At 42.4% G+C, this 24,198-nt stretch overlaps 2 long non-coding RNA genes across 3 annotated transcripts in view; both read left to right on the forward strand.

Moving 5' to 3' along the window:
• The window catches only part of LOC115519064, a 111,471-nt gene that overhangs the window by 81,868 nt on the left and 5,405 nt on the right, over positions 1 to 24,198 (forward strand). The gene's annotated exons all lie outside the window — the stretch shown is intronic.
• Positions 612 to 3,855, forward strand: LOC116738203. The gene is made up of 4 exons (XR_004343885.1): positions 612 to 656; positions 881 to 975; positions 3,319 to 3,453; positions 3,798 to 3,855. It is a non-coding gene; the product is annotated as an uncharacterized LOC116738203 (long non-coding RNA).

Consider the following 24,198-nt stretch of genomic DNA (forward strand, 5'->3'; position numbering starts at 1 on the left):
CTGAATCTCTGTTGCCTGTGTGACTGTCCTACTACTTGTGGCCTATAGATAGAGTGACCGCTCATAGGGTAGTTATCAGCCTTCTGAACATCAACTTTTGGGGAATGAGATGTGGATACTGTAGGGCATATTCTAAAATAGGGACCTGTGAGCTCAAGGTCCCCAAATGAGAAAAATGGAGAGAATCTTATTCCTTTAACAGAGGGCCTAGTGGGACAATTAGGGTGTTGAGGAAGCAGGGTTCATCCACATGTTAACTAGGGAATTGGGGCTACTCTTCATGCAAATTTATATTGGGACTGCCATGTGCTGGTTTTGGTTTGTGGTTGTTGTTTTGTTAGCTTCTTAGGTCTGGAAGGCCTGGGAATATATAAGAATGAACTATCCAGAACCATTCTAGAAAGAGGAGTTCCATCTGATTTTCCTATATCTCCAGTGAAGGAGACCCTGCCCTCTGCTTCCATATATGCCTTTTGTGGGAAGCAGCTTTTCCTTCTCCTCTTGCCCACCTCACCAAAGTATCTATACATGCACCCTTAGAAATGTCCATGAGCAATTTCTTGGTCAATACACTATTCTTTTTTTTTTTTTTTACACTATTCTTTTCTCAGCCTTGGACAGCACATTTCTTTGGCTTGGTGTTGGTGAGTAACCAGGTACGTGTGTGTGAAATGTACATGGGAGCGAGGGATGGGCTGGAGGAGCCCCGGGCAACTTCTGCTTTTTCATTCCCCCATTGCCCTCCTCCACCTCTCTGCCCCTCATGGATGAGATTCTCAACCTCAGGCCCTCACTCTTGCCCTCCCTTTACTGTTCTTCACCCTCCCCTCACTGTGGCTCCCATCGTTCATGTCTCCTTCCTTGGCCTGTCCCTGCATAGGACATCCCTTTGAGCCCCTCATTCTGAAACCCATCAATCTTGTTTTCTCCAAAACCACTGCAGAAAGATGGATAAGAAAAGTAGCCTGGAAACAGGTAAGCAGTGCTTCTAAAAGGGAAACTGAGGCAAGTATCAGTCTGGGGTTGGGAAGAATGTTAAGATAGAGAAGCAACTGGGAGAAGAGCACGCCAAATTGTAACTATAACTAAGTAGAAATTCAAAAATCCTAATCTCAGATACAGAGACTTATTTGAATATGATATGTCTTAAATGGGGTATTCTAAACATCACTCCCCTGCTGGAATCGCCTGATCTAGTTCTGCCTAGATGCAAAAGGTTAGACCAGATGAATCCTAAACTCTCAGAGGAAGGAAGGACTCAATCTCTCTAGGGCCTCTGTTTCCAAAATCTTCCTTGTCAGGATATCTTCAGAAAATGTAGCCAAAATCCCTCCTGCTGCTGCTTGTAACACGTTAGGAGTCTGATGATGAATATAGTTCATCTTGACTGTCCCCTCCTCCCTGGGAGCTTGTGACAGCACATCTCACCAAAAAACCATTAGGTTCTGAAAGTGTTGGGACTGGCCCTGGCATGTCTTTGCCCTTCTGTGCTGTCCTATCTCCGGATGACTTCAGAGAAGGTGAGGGTGGTGTTCAATGGATGCTCCCGCCTCCCCCTCCTCTTTCCTCTCAATCGCCAATATATTTTCTCTGACAGTTTGCACAGATAGTTAAGATACCGTGTAATTACTGTTGCATTTGAAAGCCAAACATGATTTATATCTGACAAGCTCAGTCATCTTTGGGATGACTTGGGATGTGTGTGTATGTGTACTTGTGTGTGTGTGTGTGTGTGTGTGTGTGTGTGTGTACATACGTTGGTTATGTCTTTCTGTGGGAGCAGAGTAGGTATTGGGCCCTCTGCCTCTCTCCCCCACTCAGTTACCTTCTTTTACTGAATCAAGAAACTGGAATATACAGAGCACTGGAAGGAGAGGCAACATCCCTATTATCAGGAGGCAGATGGGACTGATATGATACCCGGGACAACAGCAAACACACAGACAGAGGGGATGAGGGCATTGGTGGAGAATGGAGAAATACTACTGGAAGCAATATGGGTGACTTATTGACAGAAGACTTCCTTCGGGAGGGGCTGGTGGGGGGATGTTTGGAAGAAGTGGATTAGCACCCAGAGAAAGGAGAGGTGGGTGCCTTGGAGGAGAGAAAGAACCACCTTTAAGGTAAAAGAAGAGAACCTTGCAGGGAAGGAGGCAGTTTTGTCTAGCTGGAAGGACATGTCTGAATGAGGGGGTCACAGGGAAGGGGAGGGTTGGGAGGAAGCATATACCAGTGGGCAGGGGTGTGGTCAAAGCACTGTTGATTTTTCATCAAACTGTTGTCGGGAGGCATTTGGTCAGCACCTTTGAAAGCCCAGATCCTGGGTGATGGGGTTCTCAGGTGGGAGACTGGGCTTGAAGATAGCAGGGGTTATAGCAAGTGGGGAGGGCAGCTAACAGGAGTGGAGATAGAAGACTAGAGAAGCCACCACCAGGGCCTTCCTGAATATTGCTTCTGAGCTTTGTGACAGGGAAAGGGTAACTGCTTCTTTTCCACTTCCCTTCGAATTTCAGTAGGAGAACTTAAAGTTGGACAAGAGAAAGGATTGTATAATTTCCTAAAGCAAAATGCACCACTGCATCATTTCTGTGCCCTAACACAGGTCTGGCCCGTGAGGAGGGTGCTTGGCTTTAAGGCAGAAAGATGCACAGGGATAGATAGGGCTCATCTTCAGCCCCTGGGGTAGAGTGGGAGTGGGGGTGGTTGGTGTTCTTAAGTTTTGCTCTTGGCGTCTCTGGCTCAGGCTTCTGTCAGTACAGACCTGCATCCCGGCCCCGCCCCAACTGCTGATTATACCCCTTGGGATGCATCATTGCTAGGAAAGCAGATGTGCCAGATGTGACATGTTTGAAAGAAGAAAAAATCCCTTACCTCTGAGCCTTGGGGAGAGCTGCTAATCACCGTCTTGCTGCTGCTCATGGAGAGGGCGGGGCTCAGGTGGGTTTTATGCCAGCTTCAAACTCTCCTAGCCCCTCTGCAGGAGGATCTCCAAGCACCTATGGAGCCAGATGTGGAAGAAGGAGACTTGGGAGAGGAGGAAGAGAAACTGAGGCCCATGCTAAATGGAAAAGATTTTGGTTGCTCAGTAGCGGGTGGGTGCCAGCTAGTTTATTGTTCTGGGTTGAGCAATTTATGTAAGAAGGTGTTGGTGTGTGTGTGCATGTATGTGTGTTTCTAGGAATTCAACCCAATGGCATCACTTCAGTTTATCTAGCGACTTCTCCTGGAAGACCTCTGTGACTTGCTGAGAGCCCTCCTGCTCCAGGCCCTCCTACTGCTCTGCAGTCTCTCCTAGTTTTATTTTCCTCCTCTCCTCAGGAATTGAGCTCAGAACTTGCAGTATGTCTTGTCCTTTGCCTGAGGGGAGCCTCCTGAGCCTTGCTGACAGATGTCTCAGTCTGGGAAGCTCCAGCATGCTTTGCTTAGTGTCTCTCCGCCAAGACGGCGCCCGAGGTACCCAGATGTCAGGGCCCCAGTGCTTCAGCTATTCCCCTAGCCATTTCCTGATGCTGATGGGATAGAGGAACAGTTCCTTTGATAAGACTAGGAGGGGCTTAGGAGAAGAAATACAAGAAAGACTCTTGGGTGCACTAGAAACTTCTAAGTCTGAGGTCAAGGTAAAGTCACACAGTACTGCACAGTGCCTAGAGAATGGACATAATTGTTCCATGGTATCTACAATCCTTAGGAATGTAGTTGACTCCAAAAAAAAAAAAAAATCTCTGCTCAGATTCCTAGGAGGTGATTCTTGATTACATCTTTCCTTAGGTGTTGACATTTTCTATTTTCTAAACCAGATTATAACTCTTCTAATCTGAGCGCAAAGAAAGTGGACCCACCACTAAGACATCTAGGCTAACCCTAGGACCTTAATGCATGTAAGTAAAATAGTAGAGTTCTATTGTCTCTACCAACTAAAAGTCCACTGACTAAACCAAATTCCAAAGTAGCTCTATCCCAAACCCAATCCTTAATCCTGATCCTGAAATTAAGCCTAACTCAAATCCCAATTCTGCTCCCCTCCCCCGCTTTCACTGCACAGAATGATTTCAGGGGAGGAGGGGTTGGGGAGGAGAGGGCAAGATGAGGAATGCCTCTGGGGAGAAGGAGGAGGAGGAGATCCAGCCAGAGCGACCTAGAGGAGCCAGTGTGGTATCTGGGAGCCTGGGGCATGATCCCGGTACCTGCCAAGCCATGAGTCACGACATCATTCTCCATGGCATTTTGTTGGGGGTGTGTCTGGGCTGGCACCTGGTAAACAGCCTTGCTTGGAATGAGGTGCTTCCCCTCTGCCCCTCTCCCTAATTTGGGGACGAGAGAGAAGTCTTCTGTCCTGAGGGTCCTTCTTTTCTCTTTTCTTTGAGATTTCGCAAGACTCAAGCAAAGCAAGAGGAAAGACTTGGCACTTTGTCATTAGTTGCAAAGAGATCATGGAGAGACTAAATTACTGAGAATGCAGAGTCTAGAAGCTTCCAAATGTGAGGTGACCTCGTCCAGCTCCCTGAGCGTCATCCCCCTCAGGGACGCAGAGTTGCTCCACTTTGCCCTATGCCCTCTCATGACAGGGCTCATGCTCTACCACACCTCCCTTCCACTGTAGCTATTGCCCAAATCCAGATAGGCATCCAGGGTGGCTGGATAGAGATCTTTATGGGAGTAAACCTGTGCCTGTGGATGAAATAACAACCGGAAACACCTGGAGCTTTTTCCTGAACCTGGTACCTCTCTGGGGAGAGAGAGGTACTTGAGTCATGATGTGTCACTTTTCTGTCTATCTGACCCTTACTCTTGGGAAGGGAGAGAAGGAGCAGGACACTAATGACTGTTTCCTGATGTTAAAGCATGATTAGGACCATTATTGTTTAGTCCTTGGGGAAGCCAGACAACCATCAGCCTGACTCTAAAGACATGTAGTTCAAGACAGTTGCTATCCTCAGGGCTCATGGAAGCTCCACTCCTCCCCCCCTCTATCCTTAGCCCACAACTGCCAATCCTGCTGTAACCACTGTAGATAGGACTTGGGGGAAGGGGGGTGGTGTGCCTGGTTCTTTGGTGTATTCCCTCTAGGCCTCATTTTCATGCCTGGAGCAGAATTTACACTCCTCTCCCATTGCAGGTTTAGCTCTTGTCCCAGCCTCCTCCACAGGGTTTGGAGGCTAAAAGTCCTCTAAAACTAACTAGGAAGTGACAGTGGTAGGTATTAACATACAGTTCTTTATGAAAGACTGCAAAAGCTCCATTCTTTGAATGACACACAAAACTCACTTTAACCAAGCCTGACTCCCAGGTGCAACCCACTTGGAAAAGACCAGCATTCCAGTTTGTTGAGGATTTCAAATATGTAATATGATTTAGAAAAAAGTCAAAATATGGGAGTCAAAAGGGGCTTGGGGTCAGAGTTCCTGCCAGCTGCCTCCTTTTTCTTTCTTATAATGCTGAAATATTATAGTAATAATAATAACTAACATTTAAATGGTATTTTACAGAGGTACCTTGGGGGCTCAGTCGGTTGAGTGACCAACTTCAGCTCAAGTCATGATCTTGCAGTTTATGAGTTCAAGCCCCATATGGGACTCACTGCTGTCAGCCTGTCAGCACAGAGCCTGCTTTGGATCCTCTGTCCCTCTCTCTCTGTCCCTTTCCCGCTTGTGCTCTCCCAAAAATAAAATTTTTTTAAATGGTATTTTACAGTTCCAGGGTATTTTCATTTATAATCATACAATAACCTTGTATGCTTGGAATTCTTACCCTCATTTTACAGACAAAGAAACAGAGTACTTACATGATTTCCTTAAGGCTATGGAACTAGTAAGCAATAGAGGGGGCATTTGATCAAAGTCTAGTGACTGTTGTCAGGTTGTCGAAGATCATATGTCCAACTATCACAAGAAGAGTTAGGGAACCCTTTCTGAAGAATTTCCAGGGTGGGGAATACAGTTTCTAATGAAATCATAAATGCGTTCCTAATTCATAGGTTCAGGATAAGATGGTCTTGGTGTGCCTCCCCCACCAAATGAGGTATAAAAAACTAAATCTAACCCCATTGTCAAGACAATATTAAGAAAACTGGGGAAGACGTGCCATCATATGCAAGCTAATAATATTTTATTGATGAAAATTTGGATGTTCTAGTGAGTGTGATTTAGAAGGAAACTCCAGAGGCTCTAGGTCACCATTTCTAGTCCATACAATCAACATGTGGATGCCCTGTTCTTAAACAATCAGAGGAATAGGAGCCCACTGCAATTTTTGATCCACCTGCCAATTTTATCTTAGCCTAATCTAAATCTCTTTTGCTACCTTCTCACTAGATCTGTTAGTGGGATTGGGGGTAGGGGGGATATTTCTGCCTGTCTGTCTATCTCTCTCTATCAAGATTTGGAAAGCTGTCTAGAAGCTTCTAGTGTAATATCCACTTATGGGTTTATAAATAATTCATTCTTTTCAGGCTTCTTCAGCCTAAATAATGTCAACTCCCCTGGCCTTTTCTTCTCACATCCAGCTTTTGAATAATACTGGTTGTTTCAGGTCTTTTGGAGAGGTCAAGTCTCCTAGAATATGAAGTGCTATTATTTCCTTCCACTCTGATTTGGGCTGTTCTTGCTTTTGCTTCCTTGTTGTAAACACTTCCCAACAGGACTTCCCTCCTTCGATTCTCTCCCTCATAACCATCCCAAACTCTGTTGTTGTCTCCCTAAAACATGGTCCTAATCATGCCACTTTTCTTCTCTGCTCCATACCTACCTTGTTGAGTGCATACTATGTGTCAGGCACTATCACTATACTAAGTGCTCCATATGCATCATCTGATTTAATCACCACATCAACCCTACGTTGTATGCACTTTTGTTTTCTCTGTTCAAAGTTGAGGAGACAGAGGCATAGAGTAGTTATAGAACCTGCCGTGTCTCATGACTGGAAAGAGGAGAGCTTAGATTTAAACCCAGACCTTTGCAACCCAGAGTTCATGCTATCCCGATACTGTCTGTATATTTTTAAATGTATCTGTCATATCTCCTGATGACAGGACCTGTGATATCTGTCATATCAAGTGCTCGGACACCACCCTATTTAGTGATGTTCAATAAACGCTTGTTTATGATTATGATGATGTAGGGAAAAAAAGCAGTTCTTGGTGAACATGATAAGGAGGAAGGGAGAATTTTAATTGTGATTATCCAATTTGCTAAGGAGAACTTAGACTTCTTGTTTCATATGGACTTTGCTGAATCCATTTCAAGAGCCCCAACTGTGCACAGAGCTCTCAATTCAGTGGAGGCATCCTCTAGGAACAAGACTTAGTTTCTGTTCTTGGGGAGCTCCCAGGCTAATGAAGCCCCCAGACACAGGCATTTTTATGGAATTTGCATGACTGTTGCAGGTTCAGGCACCACCTAACAAGAGGTTGGAGGCTCTGTTTTGCATGATGATAGAGAGAGATGGTAAAAGAGAGACTACAGATACTCTTTGGTGTCTCTAGCTGTCCTTCAAGACATGTAGCCTGGCTGCAGCACAGAGAATTTGGCTGGGCCATGTGGATTGCCTCCACTGGTGGTCTCCAGTCTGCCATTTAGCAAGGTGAGGGGAAGGGCAGTGATGATTTACTCTAGAACAAGGTAAAGAGGCTGAGGGGACAGGGAGAAGCTGCTTACAGTCGCAGGGCAGCAGAACCGAAACTACAGCCAAGGTCTCAAACGAACCCACCTGAATGTCTTGGCTTCACGAGAGTAGTGGAGATAGATAGATGTAGCCCCATTTCCATGTCAGAATGGCTCCAAACCCTGTGTGTCCTCCTAGCTCTCGCCACATGCACTTTGCTTCACTGCCTGCCCTGAAGCAAGAGCTGAGGTCTCAGGTTTTGGGGAAAGTGAGGTGCAGCGTCGCCTGACAAATGGGTGGGTCCCCCCCACCCAGTTTACAAGCCCAGGGTGGCTCCCTCCTAACACCCTCCCTCTCTTTATGGCTCTGCTGCAATCTTTGATGTCTTCTTCTGGTGAAGTGGTTCTGGGGTAGAAAGAAGCCAACCTCAGCCAAAGACGCCCTGCGCACAGTGGTGCTCAGGCCAGGGAAGGGGCTCCAGCAAGGAGGTCAGGGATTTAGCATATGGAGCCGTCAACTGGACAAACTGACACTGAGTGTCTTTTCAGATCTGTGCCTCTTTGGGAAATATCAGTGTTATATTCGGTCTCTTTCATGGTGATAGAAAGAATATGCTTGGGCTTTGGAGTGACCCAGACAGGGTTCAAACCATAGATCCTCCATATTTGAGTTTTTTGACCTTGGGAAACTTACTTGACCCTTTGAGCTTCAGTTTCCAAATCTGAGTTGAGTAATAGACAATTCATCTCACAGGATGTCATGAGAAAGGACTAAAATGTGTACAGAAAGTGCACAGTAGTGTCTCATATCCAAACTTGCTCTGGTAATTAAAAGATAAGCTCCTCTGTGTGCAGGGATCTCACTGGCTTGCTCTCCTTCATATCCCTCTCCCTTCTCCAGCACCACAGGCCTCTCTGCCCTTTCTCTGCTTGGGTGGAATGGCGTTTTCACTCAAGCATCCCCCCTTTCCTCAAAGATGCACAAATCCCAGGATCTGCACCGATCTTCTCTGTCATCAGCAGGCCCCCATCTCGAAAGCCATTTACCTGGAGAATCCTGTAAACAACCTCCTCTTCATAGTTGGCAGTTTTTCCTCTTCTCTGCCATGCTCCCTCTCTCCTCCATTAAAATGATTTTATTTGCTTTGCTCCTATTCTTATCCATCTATAATTTTTATTTTATAGTCACTCCATAATGGTCTGGGGCCATCCCTACTGAATCACCAACTGGTCTTACTTTAAGATTTAATTTGGTTTTATTAAAATTACCAAAATTCTCCCTGGGCAGGTGTAGACCTGGCCAGGGCAAAGCTCTCTAGGCTGTTGACTATGAGGTCCCTCCCCACTGGTAGATTTCCAGGCTCTTCAGTTTTTCATTCAGCCAGAGCAGGTGAATGTTCCTGGTGCAGGCAGAGAGAGAGAGAGAGAGAGAGAGAGAGAGAGAGAGGGAGAGGGAGAAAGCGCACACACTTGCTTTACTTTGCCTTATAAAGTCTCAGAAAATGGGTTTCCCACTCCCACTACTTTTACCTATCCACTTCTGCATTTTTTGAAGGAAGAAAATGTTCATCCACCTTCCTTTTGCCTTTCTAAGATCATAAATGGGTGCTCCTGGGTGTCTCAGTCAGTTGAGTGTCCCACTCTTGATTTTGGCTCAGGTCACAATCTCTAGGTTAGTGAGATTGATCCCTACAACAGGCTCTGCTTTGACAGCACAGGGCCTGCTTGGGATTCTCTCTCTTTCCCTTTCTCTCTCTATCCCTGCCCTGTTTGCGCGCGCTCTCTCTCTCCCTCAAAAATAAAATCAATACACTTTAAAAAATCATAAATGGATCCCAGGGTATCTGATGTAGATGCAACTGAGATCAGTGAATGCATCTCAAGTGTCAGGATTATAGGGAGGAAACATGTACATGGATGTGTGTGTGTATGTCTAAATGTAGTTTGGAGTGTAGATGTCTCCCATTTAGCTGTGAGAACATAGATCTACACTGCCTAGGGAAAGAGCTTCAATGTATTTTAAGTGGCTAAAGAAGCTGCCCACTATTAGCCACTATGCCTGCCCTTGGGAGTATAGACACATTCTATGAGAATGTAATCTTTGGTGTGAAGTCAGTGACAGTAATAGGTTTTAGCTCCTTTACATCTTTACTTTTTCTTTTCAGGGAAATGGGGTAGGAAAAGCTTGGGAAAAATAGGATTTTCATTTAGATCTTCCAATACGTTACTTATTCTCTTAAAAAAAAAAGAGAGATCTTCGTTAGATGCATAAATTTCAGTGATAGGGCCGTTGGACCCAGAAAAAGTAGAAGAGGAAATAGGATTCAAAGAAAATGAAAATAACAAAAGAAACGTCCTGAATTAGATGTCTTCTATTTACCTTGGTGGATGATCACAGACTGTCCCTCAAGGCCGCCAATACATGTAGATCCCTTTGAGAGGTAGAATGCAGGATGAAATCCCTCCCATCCCAATTCCATGGACATCTCTGTTTTGTTCCCATGTCTGAAGAGAGACATTTTCAGTTAATAAAAGAATGTGCCTCTGTCTACCTTCCCCTCCCTGCCACCTCCATAGTCCTAGGATGCAGGTGAGTATTTGCTCACTTCTGTCTGTGTATCCACATCCCAAATACCTCCTAAGGAGCCAGGGAAGAAGTCTACAATGGGAACCATGAACAGTGCATGAAGCATGAGGCATGAACAGTGCATGAACAGAACAGTTACTAGAGAATCTCATAAAAGTCGGTCAGAGGGCTGTTGGGCTCAGAGCTCCGTTTTGGTCTCAACTTCTGCTCCCTGCCTGCAGTTTTGCTTGGCTGGCATCAATCGACGCTGAAGCTGCCTGTTGCTTTTAAGGGAAGAGGGACTACAGCTGGGGTGATGAAGAGTTAGCTTCCCACCCGGAACAGTGGAGGGTTTCCACCTCTCCCGTAAGGACCCAATTTTGAATCTAGAAGGTTGAATGAGAAACAAGACCGTTTGAGGTAGCCTAACACCAGGCATTTAAAATAGACATTTTTCTCACCATCCTTCTTTTCCTTTAAAAAAATAATGTAACTTGGAAGAATATGATTATCCTAAAACATTTTTATTTTTTAATTAAAGAGGGTTCATTATGCTACCCGTCTCATCTCGTCCCAGAGGAGGGAAACCCTGTGTTCAGCAAGTTTGCTAAGAAATAATTATAGGTTCAGATCTTCCCCAGGCCCCGAAATTCAATTAAACAAATTTTTTTTTGTTTTAAGTTGCTTGCAGTCACATGGTGTGTATGTGTGCATGCGCGTGTTCGTGTGTGCGCGCACGCCCCAGTTCTCCTCGTAACTGCTCTGGGAATGGGTTCCCGGATGTGAGGCTTCTAAAAGACGAGCATCCCCCTCCCCCCTCCCTGACCCACTTCCAGCCCAGTTTCTTCAGCCGTATCTTTGTGAGCGGATATTAATAGGGTGAAAAATGTTTCTGTGAAAGGAACCTTACTTTGTTTTGTGTTGGTTTGTTTTCGGCTAGCATTGCCCTGATCGTCTCCCAGCCCCCAATCCCTGGGATACCTCTCTGGCTTATACTGAATTAGGTCAGTGTACATAAGTGGCTCTCAACGCTCACTGTGGATCAGAATCAGCTAAGGGAACGTTTAATCAGCGTAATGCCTATTTCGGGATGTATGGATTCAGCTGGTGTGGAGTGGGGTCTAGGCATCAGCATTTTTTAAATGTTTATTTTTGAGAGCAAGAGAGAGAGAGAGCACAAGCAGAGAAGGGGGAGAGAGGGAGGGTCAGAGGATCTGAAGGAGGCTCTGCACCCTACCAGGGAGTCCCTGGGCGTAGGTATTTTTTAAAACTCCTCGGTGCTCGTGTGCAGCTAACATGCAGGGTTAGGGACCCAGTGGTGGGGATTTGGTGATTAGTAAAGACACGCAAACACGGTCATGAAACCCAAATTCAACTGCCTAATTTGACTTTTTGGCTCATTGTATAGTTATTTTAAATAATGTAAGTGTAGGGGCAGAGTGCTTATCTGTCACTTCTTTTTTTAATTTTTTAATTTAATTTTTTATTTTTAAAAATTTACATCCAAATTCGTTAGCATATAGTGAAACGATTTCAGGAGTAGATTCCTTAATGCCCCTTAACCATTTAGCCCATCCCCCCTCCCACAATCCCTCCAGTAACCCTCAGTTTGTTCTCCATATTTATGAGTCTCTTCTGTTTTGTCACTTCTATCCAAACTGAGTTACAGTTAAACTTGGGTGGGACGGAAAGTCATGGTTGCTCCCCTCTTCTGTCATTCCAAGAGAGGGGGCCGTTCTATTGTAGGACTGTCCCAGTTTACATAAAGAAAAAAGATTATTTAGAGAGGTTATTGTATAGAGGACAGACCCTGCAGGAACATTCCAGGAACTTGGGCAGCATTTATGGGTTCATTTAAGCCATGATTAGCCTTCTCCCCAGTTTAAAGAAAGTAGCTAAAAACGCCAGGCTTCAGGGTACAAACCCTCCTGGCAGCCAGGAATATGAGAAGAGAGAGGGCAGGACTGTGTGAGGCTAGATTCACACTAGATAATAAACCAAAACAGACATGTCTAATAGAAATCCAATAAATGAATTAATAAAATAAATAACATAAATGTGCCTATGAATCCCCATATATCTCAGCATATAAACATATATAGGTTATATATATTGGTGGCTTACCTAATGTTTATGTGCATGTGCATAGATTTAAGTAGAGTGGTATATAAATATATTTATATAACCTCACTAGCTCTGTGGGGCATGGAGGTAATTATGCAGATTTCTCAGGCATAGGTTTTGGAAATTGTAGCTATTTTCATATTTTGACTGAAAATTTCACTGATATCTTGATGCTTCCAAGTACTTAGATATATCAATTATGTATATATTTTCTATTTTGTAGATAGATGTTTGTTGTCCATGTAAACTTTTTTCAGAGAGAGGGTACTGAGTCTTTATGGATAGCCAGAGTGAGCAATTCAGACTCAAATAATCTACTTTGGGTCTTAGCTAATCTGTGCTTACAAATTATGTAAAATCCAGTTCTAAAATCTTTACTTATTTGGTGTTACGTAGAGGTTCCCCCTAAAAATGTGAACCAGTTGAATGAACTTCATTTTGCTTTTGGGGGTGCAGGTGTGTGGTCAATAGCTAGTAGGACCTGTTGGGTCCACTTTCAATTATTTTTGCACTCTTGAAGGGAAAAATAGCAGACAACTATGCAAGAGAGAGCTAAGAGAAAAAATTCAGTTTGGCTTTGTGATGAAGTCAGAGTCGAATCTCTCATTCTTTATCATCCTCACACACATAAGCGCAGGTGCGCACACATGCAGGTGCATGCACACTCCCTTTTGTCAGACTACCTAATGTCTTTCCAGGCTGGACTGACAGAAGCCCAATGGAGGAAGCAAACCTAAGCAGTCTCCAGAGACAAGAACAGACTAGCACACATTATCCACATAGGAGATACATGCTTACATATGTAGAGATGTGCTTTTGTCCCAAAAGGGCTTGCCTAAGACATTGTTTACAAACAACTACAAAATCATTATCTAATTTCTATGACATTTCTGCTTACCTCCCAGTTTGATTCTGTATCTGAAGCTGGGACAGATATTGGAACTGTGTGTCTCCAAACTGCCTCCAGAGTCACACGGTGGAGAGCAGGAGGGAAGCCATCCACTACCACCTTCCTGTCTCCCGCAGACAGACTGGGCTGAGCCAACTACAGAGTCTTCCAAGACACAGCTTTAAAGGTCCATTTATGACTGTTTTTTTATGAAAAATAACATAGATGAGTTTTAATAAGATTCCTCTCTCTCTGGGTTGGCTCAGCAACAACTTAGCTTTAAATATGCATCTCATTCCCCTAACTGTTCTTTTTAACTTGTTGGCAAAACCAAAATGATAAGATAATATAGAAGAGAGTTTTCTGAATTGTTTGGTCACAAACATCCCGCTTTATTAAATACATCCACATGAAACATTTTTGTTGTTTTATTTGAATCCGCTTTGGCTTGGGTATGTAGGAAGAGAGAGTCAAATTGCTCTGTTAGTTTTCATGGATGCTGTTCTATTTCATCCATGCTACTGGTGATGCCATTCATCAGAATGTGGACATATCAGATTTCCAGTTTTTACCTGGGATGTATGTGGTCACATACCAATAGGTTTGTACCAGCAGAATGAAGTGGGGCAAGGAGTCCTGTACCAGCTATTCATTTACTCATTCAGCAAAGATTTATTGAGCTCCCATTATGTGCTAGGTGCTGTGTGCAGTTCTAGGGTAGCAGAGAACAAGGTCCTGTCCGCAAGGTACTCACAGTATTCATGGAAGAAATGGACATGTTGACAAATAGGGATAATACAATGTGTAAGGCATAGTGAAAGAAACAATGCATGAGGTATTATGAAAGCACAAAGGAGCAATCGGGATGGGGGCAAGGTGAGGGTGGATTCTCAAGGGGGAGCAATTGATGAGAGTTAGAACTTTATTTCATTCGTCGTTGTTAGCTCCTACTCCTTCGTATGATACCATGCTCGTTGAGTGAATTGATCAAGGATTGGTTAAGTCTCTTTTTTTTAATGTTTATTTTTGAGAGAGAGTGAGAGAGACTGCTAGTGGGGGAAGGGCAGAGCGAGAAGGAAATGGAGGATCCAAGCGGTTCCTGCTGACAGCAGAAAGTCCAACATGGGGCTCAAACTCACGAACTGTGAGATCATGACCCGAGCCAAAGTAGGACGCTTAACTGACTGAGCCACCCAGGTGCCCCGATTAAGTCTCTGCAGTGGCAAAAGCACTGTAATAGGAGTCAGTAGGTCTAGGTTTTGGTCCAGGGTCTGCAATTGCAGTTTGTGACTTGACCCTATCACTGTTTGTCAAGAGGAAATTAGGAGAAGATCCTGGATGAATTCCACATCTCCACTTCCCTGGCTAAATAAAATATACTGTCCCTCCACCCAGTGTGTGAATAATACATAAGAAATAAAGCCAAGATTTTCATTCTATGATCCATTCATGAAATGTTAGCTCCCTATAACCTTTATCCTTTCCCAATTTTCTGTAAATCTTTTTAAAGATATTTTAAAATTATTTGGAAGAGGATTTATAACTTCAGACTGATTTTTTTTTTTTTTTTTTTTGGCAAAAGTTAGGACAGATTGACTAGTACAGAGAAGGCTGGAACCTGGGGAAAGTGAAATATTATAGAACTCATTTGACTTAGTTCACCCAGTGCTGAAAAACAGTTTAAAACCATGCAGTGCTTAGAGCAGAGAAGCAGCAGGCAGGGTTCAGAGACCACATAGTGTCCTACTTCATAGAATACTGTTTCTCTCTGCTTGAGTCTAGCACAGAAGGAGACTGGTGGCCAAAGGGTCCTGACCTGGTTGCAACAGGACGGCTCATATCCCTGTTGATCATGTTGCCTCTTTCTTTCCCTTACCACAGGCCAAAAGGAGGAGACAAAAATTAAATGTTGTAGGTCTAATCAAACAACTCAATGTTAAAGCTGAAGGGTCTAATCCTTCTTACAGAATTCTTACTCTTTCTGTCTAGAATACCCCTGTTTACCTCAGTTTTCTCTTCTGCAAAATAGGTGTAATAATTCCTACCCTACTTACTGTTCAACCTACTTACTTCCTTACCTACTTTCTTTTATGATACTTATCACAATTTTTAATTTGTATTTGATTAATATCTGTCTTTCTAATTTGACAGTAGTACTCATGAAGATGGGGACTGTGTTTGTTTTTTCCTCTCCATTTAATTGCCAGCATCTAGCAAAGTGCTTCCATGCATTAGTCATTCAGTAAATACCTTTGAATAAGTGAATGAATGGAATTTTGGGAATCAAGTAAGATGAAATATTTGAAATACTTTCAAAAAATTTTACAGGTGAAACCTGTGTAAAGCATTGTTTCTAGTTAGGTAGGTTGTACATTCCTTGCGTTTAGGAACTAAGTCTTAATACTGTTTATTTCCCATTCAACCTGGCAGCGTACTTTTCACATGGTAGGTGCTCTGTAAGTAATTATGCTTATCACTATATTATTTAAAATAAAATTATAATACTTGCAATAAACAATCATCTGAAAGTGAACTTAAGACAAATAATTCCATTTACAATAGCATCAGATATAATAAAACACTTAGGAATAAATTTAACAAAACACATATAAAAATTATACTCTGAGGGAGGCCTGGGTGGCTGAGTCAGTTGAAAGTCTGACTTCAGCTCAGCTCAGGTCATGATCTCATGGTCCATGAGTTTGAGTCCCACATCGGGCTCTGTGCTGACAGCTCAGAGCCTGAGCCTACTTCAGATTCTGTCTCTCTGTCTCTCTCTTTCTCTCTGCCCCTTCCCCACTCATGCTGTGTCTCTCTCAGAAAATAAACATTTAAAAAATTTTTAAAAATACTTGTAATCAAGAGAGTATGGTCCTGGCATAAAGATAGACCTACAGATCAATGGAATACAATGAGAGTCCAAGAATAAATCCTTACATTTACAGCCAACTGATTTTCAACACAAGTGCTAAGACAAACCAGTGGAGGAAGAATAGTCTTTTTAAGTGGTCCTGTGACAACTGGCGAGCCACATGCAAAAAAAAAAAAAAAAAAAAAAAAAGAATTTTGACTCCTACCTCACACCATATATAACAACTAGCTCAAAATGGATCAAAGACCTAAATGTAAGAGCTGAAACTGTAAGATTTTTAGAGATAAACACATGCAAATCTTCATGACCTTGGGTTAGGTAATGGTTTCTTAGATAAATGCACAATAAGATAGGAAAAATAGGTACACTGGACTTCATCAAAATTTAAAACTCTTTTCTTCAAAGGACACTATCAAGTGAAAAGACAACCCACAGAGGAGGAGAAAATATCTGCATGTCATATATCTGATAAGAGACTTGTATGCACAATATACCAAGAATTCTTATAACTCAATAATAAAAAGACAAATAGCCCAATTAAAAATGAGCAAAGTATCTGAATAGGCATTTCTCCAAATGCCAATAAGCATATAAAAATAGGCTCAACATCATTAGCTCTCAAGGAAATGTAAATCAAAACCACTAGGATGGCTATAATAATAATAAAAACAAGATAATAATAACTGTTGGTGAGGATTGGACAAATTGTAACCCTCACACATTGCTGGTGGGACTATAAAATGATACATCTGTTTTGCAAAACAGTCTGACAGTTTCTCAAAATGTTACACCTAGAGTTACCATGAGACCCCAGCAGCTCCACTCCTAAGTATATGCCCAAGAGAAATGGAAACATATGTTCCTGTAAAAACGTGTATATGAATGTTCATAGCAGTGTTATTCATAATAGCTCAAAAGTGAAAACAACCTAAATGTCGATCAACTGAAGAAATAAAAAGGGGACTATTCATATAATGGAATATTATTTGGCAATAAAAAAGGAACAAACTACTGATACATGCTACAACATGGATGAATCTTGAAAACATGCTAACAGAAAGAAGCCAATCACAAAAGACCACATATCATATGATTCCATTTACATGAAGTGTTCCAAGTAGGTGAATCTATAAAACGAGACAGTATATTAGTGGTTGCCTAGAGCTAGGAGTGTTGGGGGCAGTGGGAAGCTAACAGATACAGGATCCCTCTTTGGGGTGATGAAAATATTCTAAAATTGATTGTGATGTGGTTGCACAACACTGTGACTATGTTACAAATCACCGAATTGTACACTTTAAATAGGTGAATCATATAGTATGTGAATTATATCTCAATAAAGCTTTTATTAAAAGAGAAAATTATAATATAGTGCCTGCCCTTAGGGAAAATACAAGGTAATTGAAAAAAAAATTTTTTGTTGATTCTCCATCTTAAAAACACCGGCTGCTCCATTTTGAAAGTTTATGTGTTTATTTTCTATGGGCGACTACAACTTAGTACTTTGGAGTTTAGGGTGAAGTTGCAGGAAGACATTAGAGGAGAAAAAAGGGCAGAGAATAAGGGCATAAAGAAACTCAAGGAGCTAAGTCTTTTGGGAAAATGTCTGGGAAACCTGTTCACTTTCCTAGTCAGTCTAATAGTTAGGAATGGCATCGTCAAGACTCCCTAACATGAATATTTTTTATTGAGATTTCTAGTTTTGGTTGTGGTGTTTGGCCCAGCCACCTTCTTTTGGACGAAAGCCACTAAAAATATGAAACATTGACCTCCTGTCCTACTCTAGTCTCTCACATCTGTCTGAAGATCTGGATAATTGGTGGGTGTGGATAGAAAGCCATGGAGGACTTATATCCATCTGGAGAGTGGAAAGGTGAGAAGGAGCTGGGGAATGACTCAAGACTGGAGTCTAGAACAAAACACTCCGAAAACCTCCCTAAGTATATAATGGGAAGGAAATCTGACATCTTGATGACTGAATTGACTCCTACTATGTTGTAGTTTTGATTCTAGTCTTTGTTTCCTTCCTTTCTCCAGAATCCAAATTTCAGTAGCTGTTACACCCACATGTTCAGAACAGCCCCTTTGAACAGAGCCTGTCCTGACTGAGAGGAGAATAGGTAGGTGTTTGAGGCAGAGAGATCAAAAAAAAAAAAAAAAAAAAAAAAAAAAAAAAAAAAAAAAAAAAAATCTCTGGTCTTCATGAAATTCTCAGTCTGCTGAAGAAAATAACATCCTTATCTTGAATTTTAAAATAAAGAATTAACAAATAGGAAGACTTTCCTTATTTGAAAAAAAAAAAAGCTTCCCAGATGAGAAAACATTGAGCTAGATTTTAAGGTAAGTTCAGAATGTGGTTTGGGGGAGCATTCCCTCCATGTTAGGACTCAACCACAGGAATCGCTCTGCCCAGAGCTGGTTAGTCATAGCCTTTGCCTGCATATCCTGAGTGATTTGATGTGAATAGGTAAAGTCCAGTTAAGGGATGACTGAGTGGGCATGGTAGGGGATACTTAGGAAGTAGAGTTTTGGTTTGACTGGAGAATTCAGTGCATTTGCAGTTGCCTTTAAGGGGAGCTAGGAGCTCTTGTGGACATGTGGGTTACTTACACCAAAACAGACTTGTTCTGCTCTCTGGCCAGCCCTATTCTCTGCTCTTCTTATCCCAACTTGCCTAATTGATACCTTGGCCGATGGTGTCATTAACAATGCTTGAATAATACCCTGACCGGCTGATTTCAAAATGGGAGAGGTGATTAATATGTTGGAAATCTGGCTGGGGGGTGCAAGGAAGGGGATGTCCCCTGAAATAAAAAAAAATGGGGGAAGGGTCTGTTTGTGCCCCCATGGCGCATCTGTGGACTTCGACCAAAGGGAAGAACTTGGAGATAGGAGTCTGATTTGCAGCTTCTTTCTGGTTTGCTGATCCCTCTCCATTTCCACTCCCTTACCTCCCCCAACAGCACACGTTCTGACACCTACAAGCTCGTTACATGATGATGACCTATATTTTTATCTTTTTTATGAGCATCAAACACACATCGTCTTGCAAGCACATGTGTTTTTTTTCCCCTATTGACGTGTGAGTGCCTTTGATGGTAATTTATTGTAGGGTTCAGCAGCCAGGTCTTAATTGTACCCTAAAATTGCTTACCATTTTGATGCCTCCAAACCATCCCAAAATGTACCTTTTTTCTGCAGAAGGGTGTGGGGCAACCTCCTTTTTACTGTCTTCTGTGGTAGAATGTGGAGCTCAGAAAGAACATGAGGGAGAGATTCCCCAGCTGGGTTTCAGGGACGCCTTAGTCCCCAGCTTCTAATTGCAGTTGGGCTGTACGATAGTTTTGCTCTACTCAGCAAAACTGAACTCAGTTTTTCTTCATGGTTTAGGGCTAACATGGCTTCACTGATTGTTCACAATGGTCAATGAGCAGTTTCTTCTCCAGCATTCAGACTTTTCAGGAAATATCCATGGTAGCCACTTGCATCTGTGAATGCAGATGGGATTAGAAATGAGACTAGGGAGTCTGGGCTATGGCAGGCAGCTAACCCAAATCATGGAAGTCATTCTGTAATAACCTCTGCTTTGACATCTAACCACTCCCTTACCTGGCTTGAGTAGAATTCAGCATTCCCTTAAGGGATGTTCAGCGGAAACAGAGGAAAAGGAGGGTGAGGAGTGAAGTTCTAATAATGTAAATTTAGCCCAAGCAGAGCTTAGTTCTTAAGTATAATTTGAATTTGTTTCCAACAGTCTTCTCTTCCCTGGCCTCACTTTATCCCTCAGTACAATAGACAGAATCATACCCTAGGACACTCAGATTCATTACAGGAGGATGAGTCAATGTCCAGAACAACCAGGAATGTAACCCACATCTCATGAAAGTGTAAGGGAAAAATGGAGACTAAAACCCTTACCTCTCTTTCTAGAGAGGCCAAGAGTAGCATTCAGTGTTGACTCTTGCTTTTGTGCTGGAAACTGGTCTACCTATAGACTGAATCCTTGTTAGCTCTTGTTACAGACTGTCCATTCCAGCTGAGTTCATTTGTTCTGTGTCTCCCACACATGACACTCACCACATGTGCTTGCTGGGACTTGTCTCCAAACGTTTATACAGGCAATTCCCTCCTCCTTCAAACTTAGGAGGTTTCTCTGTCCTCTCTGTTCAGCCCTGGCCTTTTCCTCTTTATATAACTGGTCTTAAAGTCTCTTCCACCAGAGAGCTGCCTTATTGGCCTTAGGTGGCCTCTAGGACTCCATTTTTCTATAGTTCCTCAACATTGTATTATTTGCAGTTAGTATCTGTCCCATTGTCTGCCTGTATCCATGAAAAGACTTTTTGTGGCCAGCTGAATGAGCCTTCTGACCGAAAACAAAACTATTACCATCACCTTTGAGGTGAATAAAAATTTCTTTTCTATTAAAGGCCTTTCAAAGTGGGAGATTTTATAGTCCTCCTTGACCCCCCATTTTTATGTCCAGTGAAATTATATAGGTGCAGATGAATTTAGTAAAGACAGTAGCTTCCATGGTGGAGTCCATGTGAAATGTCATTTTCCATATGATAACTTGAAGTTTATTTGTCCTCAAACTTCAAAGGTTGAATCAGTTATCTGAGAATTTCAAAGAAACATGGGTCATCATAATTCATTGATTCTCTATTATACACTGAATAAAATCCAAACTCTGTTGTGACACTACTTATATTTATGTCTCCATCCCTTCATATAACCTGGACTATCCCTCATGGGTCTATTTGAGGTTCTTGAACTTGTTCTATGCTCTTCTGCCCTCAGACCTTTGCACATGCTGTCCTTTCTCTTTAGAATGCCATTCCTTTCCTTATCAACCTATCAAGGTCCTATCCTTCATTTAAAGCCTAGCTTAAAATCTTATTTTCCAAGAATACTTCTAGATCTCTCTAGTGACAATTATTTCTGTCTCTCCCCCAACTATGATGTCACATTATTTGAACCTCTATGGTAGCACTGTTTTATACTGGAGTAATGTATATATGTTTTTGCCTCTTTTACTAGATGGTAAGCTTTTGGAAGGTGGAGTTTATATCTACTTTAACTTTAAATTCCTTTCTGTGTTTAGCATAATGCTTTGCACAGTGGGTCCTTAAGAAATATCAGTTCACTGGATGAAAAAGCTGTGTTTTTATGTTTATTTTACTCTTATAGTTTTTCCCCAAACATGTCACCATCTTGCGCTGTCCAAATCAGTCTTTGGGTATTCTCAACTTCTGTCTATGGTAAAAACAGAGCATCTAAAGTAATCTAAGTTAGACTGCAGGTAGAGCTGAAAAGTTTGAGAAGGCCCTGAAAACAGATTCATCCTTGGAAGGTTTCTGGACTGGGTTGAGATTAGCTTTCCTGCTTGACAAAGGCCTTTTGAAGGGATGTCGTGCAGAGACACTCAGGGGGAAACAAGGATCAAGGGAGAAGCAGCTGAATATTGGAAGAAACTGATTTCTAGGAATGAGATTAGTTTAAGGATTTTGTATGTTGCCAAAAAGGGCTGTGTCTTTGCTTAGAGGTATTCACTTTGCTCTTGGTGCCAAGCTTGTTTCTTTATGCTATGATAACGTCGCTGAGAGCACTTTTCCTGTCAGGTGTCTAAGGAAGGGATCACAGCTCTGCTCCCATTTGCTTGTTGGTAGGACGTGAAGAATGGGCTACTTTTTGACTGTTATGTTTCATATACTTAAGAGAAGACAAAACTAAACTTCCCAGGCCTCTTACCATTTCCTCCCATCAACTTCTCACTCTCCCACCCCATTAGTTCTCCTGACTTCCAACAAGGCCTTTCTGGGTTTTTTGTTTTTTAAGTTTATTTATTTATTTTGAGAGAGAGTGAGAGAGCGAGTCGGGGAGGGGCAGAGAGAGAGATTGAGAGGGAGAGAGAATCCCAAGCAGGCTCCGCCCTGTCAGTGCAGAGCCCGATGTGGGACTCAAACCCACAAAGTGTGAGATCATGACCTGAGTCAAAACCGTGAGATCACGACGCTTAAGCAACTGAACCACCCAGGTTCCCCAAGGCCTTTCTGATCTAAGATAAGCTGATAGCCTCTCTTGTTGCCAATGGCCCACATGGGTCACTTCTTCAGTACCACTCCTCGGTGCTCAATTCTGTAGCTACCTTCTTGCCAAACTCTGGCTTACTATCTCCTCTTTTTCCTCCAGAAAGTATCCTCTGACTCCTTTCCAGGAATGTCCTTAACCTTTCCTCATCTTCTATAGCATGATTACTAGACCTCAGCCCAAATCTTTTAGTGATGTTTCTGTTTATTCTCTGTGTTTATCTGTATCTTATTTCCTGTCATACAGCACATTTCCCCACATTGATACTACTTTTTTTTTTTTTTAACTCGGTACCCACCCCATAGCCTCCAGTTTCTCTAGTCAGAGAAGTCATTGACCAGCTTTCTCTTGCTTGGAAAGTCAACCAACATTAACAGGCAACAATAAAGAGAAATTTAGAATCTGCTGACTTTCTTTATCCCTCCCTTTCACAAATACTGGCGGAGTGTCTACTATGTATTAGACGCTGCTCATATTACCATGCTTTTCTCCTGTATATAGCTTATGCTCCATGTTCTTTTTGAGTGGGAGTTTGGATATTGGCCTGATTTGGGAAATTACTTAATCAAATGTTCCCAAACAATAGTGAAAGTTTGGAAGTCTCTGATGGAGCACGGAATTAGGATGTCTATCCTTTGCTAGCCATTCTCTCCATTCTTGATATTGCTTTCATTATTTGTCCATCTCTCAGAACTTGATACAAAAAGGTTATTTTGTGTCTCATTCTGTGATGAGCAGTTAGTCCATCTCAACCATAATTTTAGCATTTACTGAAGAACTCTAAGGATTGGAGTGGGGAGACTAGATTTTTTTTTAAACAAGATGGGGCTCCTGGGTCCTCAGTCAGTTAAGCGTCCGACTTCGGCTCAGGTCATGATCTCACAGTTCATGAGTTTGAGTCCCGCATCAGGCTCTCTGCTGTCAGTGTAGATCCCACTTCAGGTCCTCTGTCCCCCTCTCTCTCTCTGCCCCTCCCCTTCTGGTTATTTCCTCCTCTCTCTCAAAATAAATAAATAAATAAACTTAGGGGCGCTGGGTGGCTCTGTTGGTTAAGCATCTGACTTCGGCTCAGTTCATGATCTCATGGTTTGTTAGTTCAAGTTCCATATCAGGTGAGCCCAAACCCTGCATTGGGTGAGTTCAAGCCCCGCTTCTCTCTCTCCTCTCTTTCTCTGTCTTTCTCTCTCTCTCCCTCTCTCTCTGCCCCTTGCTCCCTTGTGCCATCTCTCTCTCTCTCAAAATAAATAAATAAATAAACTTTAAAAAAAAGAAAGAAAAAGGAAACGTGGTCCTCACCCTCAAGGAACTTATAGTATAACAAATGAGACAGAAAATGTCATTTCTCAAGCTATCCTATAAAACCACACACGTGTGCTAATTTACGCAATTAAATATTTTGGAAACTAAATACTGAGATGAAACAGGGACAAAGAAGTCATTTAGGTCAGTTGGAGTTAATAAAGAAGACTCTTTCGAGGAAAGAGTTTTGAGCTGGATTTTGATGGGAGACTGTGGGAAGTAGAGGCCAGGAAGACAACATTCTTGGGGATAGGAGACAATGTTCAATCACAGGCTTGGATGTGGGGATGAGTCAAGGTGTGGGGCTTGGTGAATGGGTTATCTTGGCTGAAGCACAAAGGTCTAAGCAGAAAAAAATCAAAATACATGGGTCCAGTGAGAGATTAAGGTAGAAATGGTAGAGAAACTAGATGACCAACACAGCTGGAGGCAGGGGAATAAATAAGATAACTTTAGGAACACTAAAAATTTTTTATGTTTATATATTGTGGGAGAGAGAGAGAAAGATAGAGAACAGAGAGAGAGAGTGGAGGGGAGGAGCAGAGAGAGAGAGAGGAGAGAAAGAATCGAGAGAATCCTGGACTGAAAATCACAGATCTCACGAGCTGTGAGACTTGACCTGAGCCAAAATCAATAGTTGGCCACTTAACCCAGGCTCAATTTTGGAACACTAAAATTTTTATTCTTTTCCTTAGCTTTTAAGAAAAAGGGATGGAAGTTTGGGAGACTCTGGTTACTATCTACTAAGGTCCTTTAAATGTGG

The sequence above is a fragment of the Lynx canadensis genome, chromosome B4 (assembly GCF_007474595.2).
Source record: "Lynx canadensis isolate LIC74 chromosome B4, mLynCan4.pri.v2, whole genome shotgun sequence".
In the NCBI taxonomy this organism is placed as follows: domain Eukaryota; kingdom Metazoa; phylum Chordata; class Mammalia; order Carnivora; family Felidae; genus Lynx; species Lynx canadensis.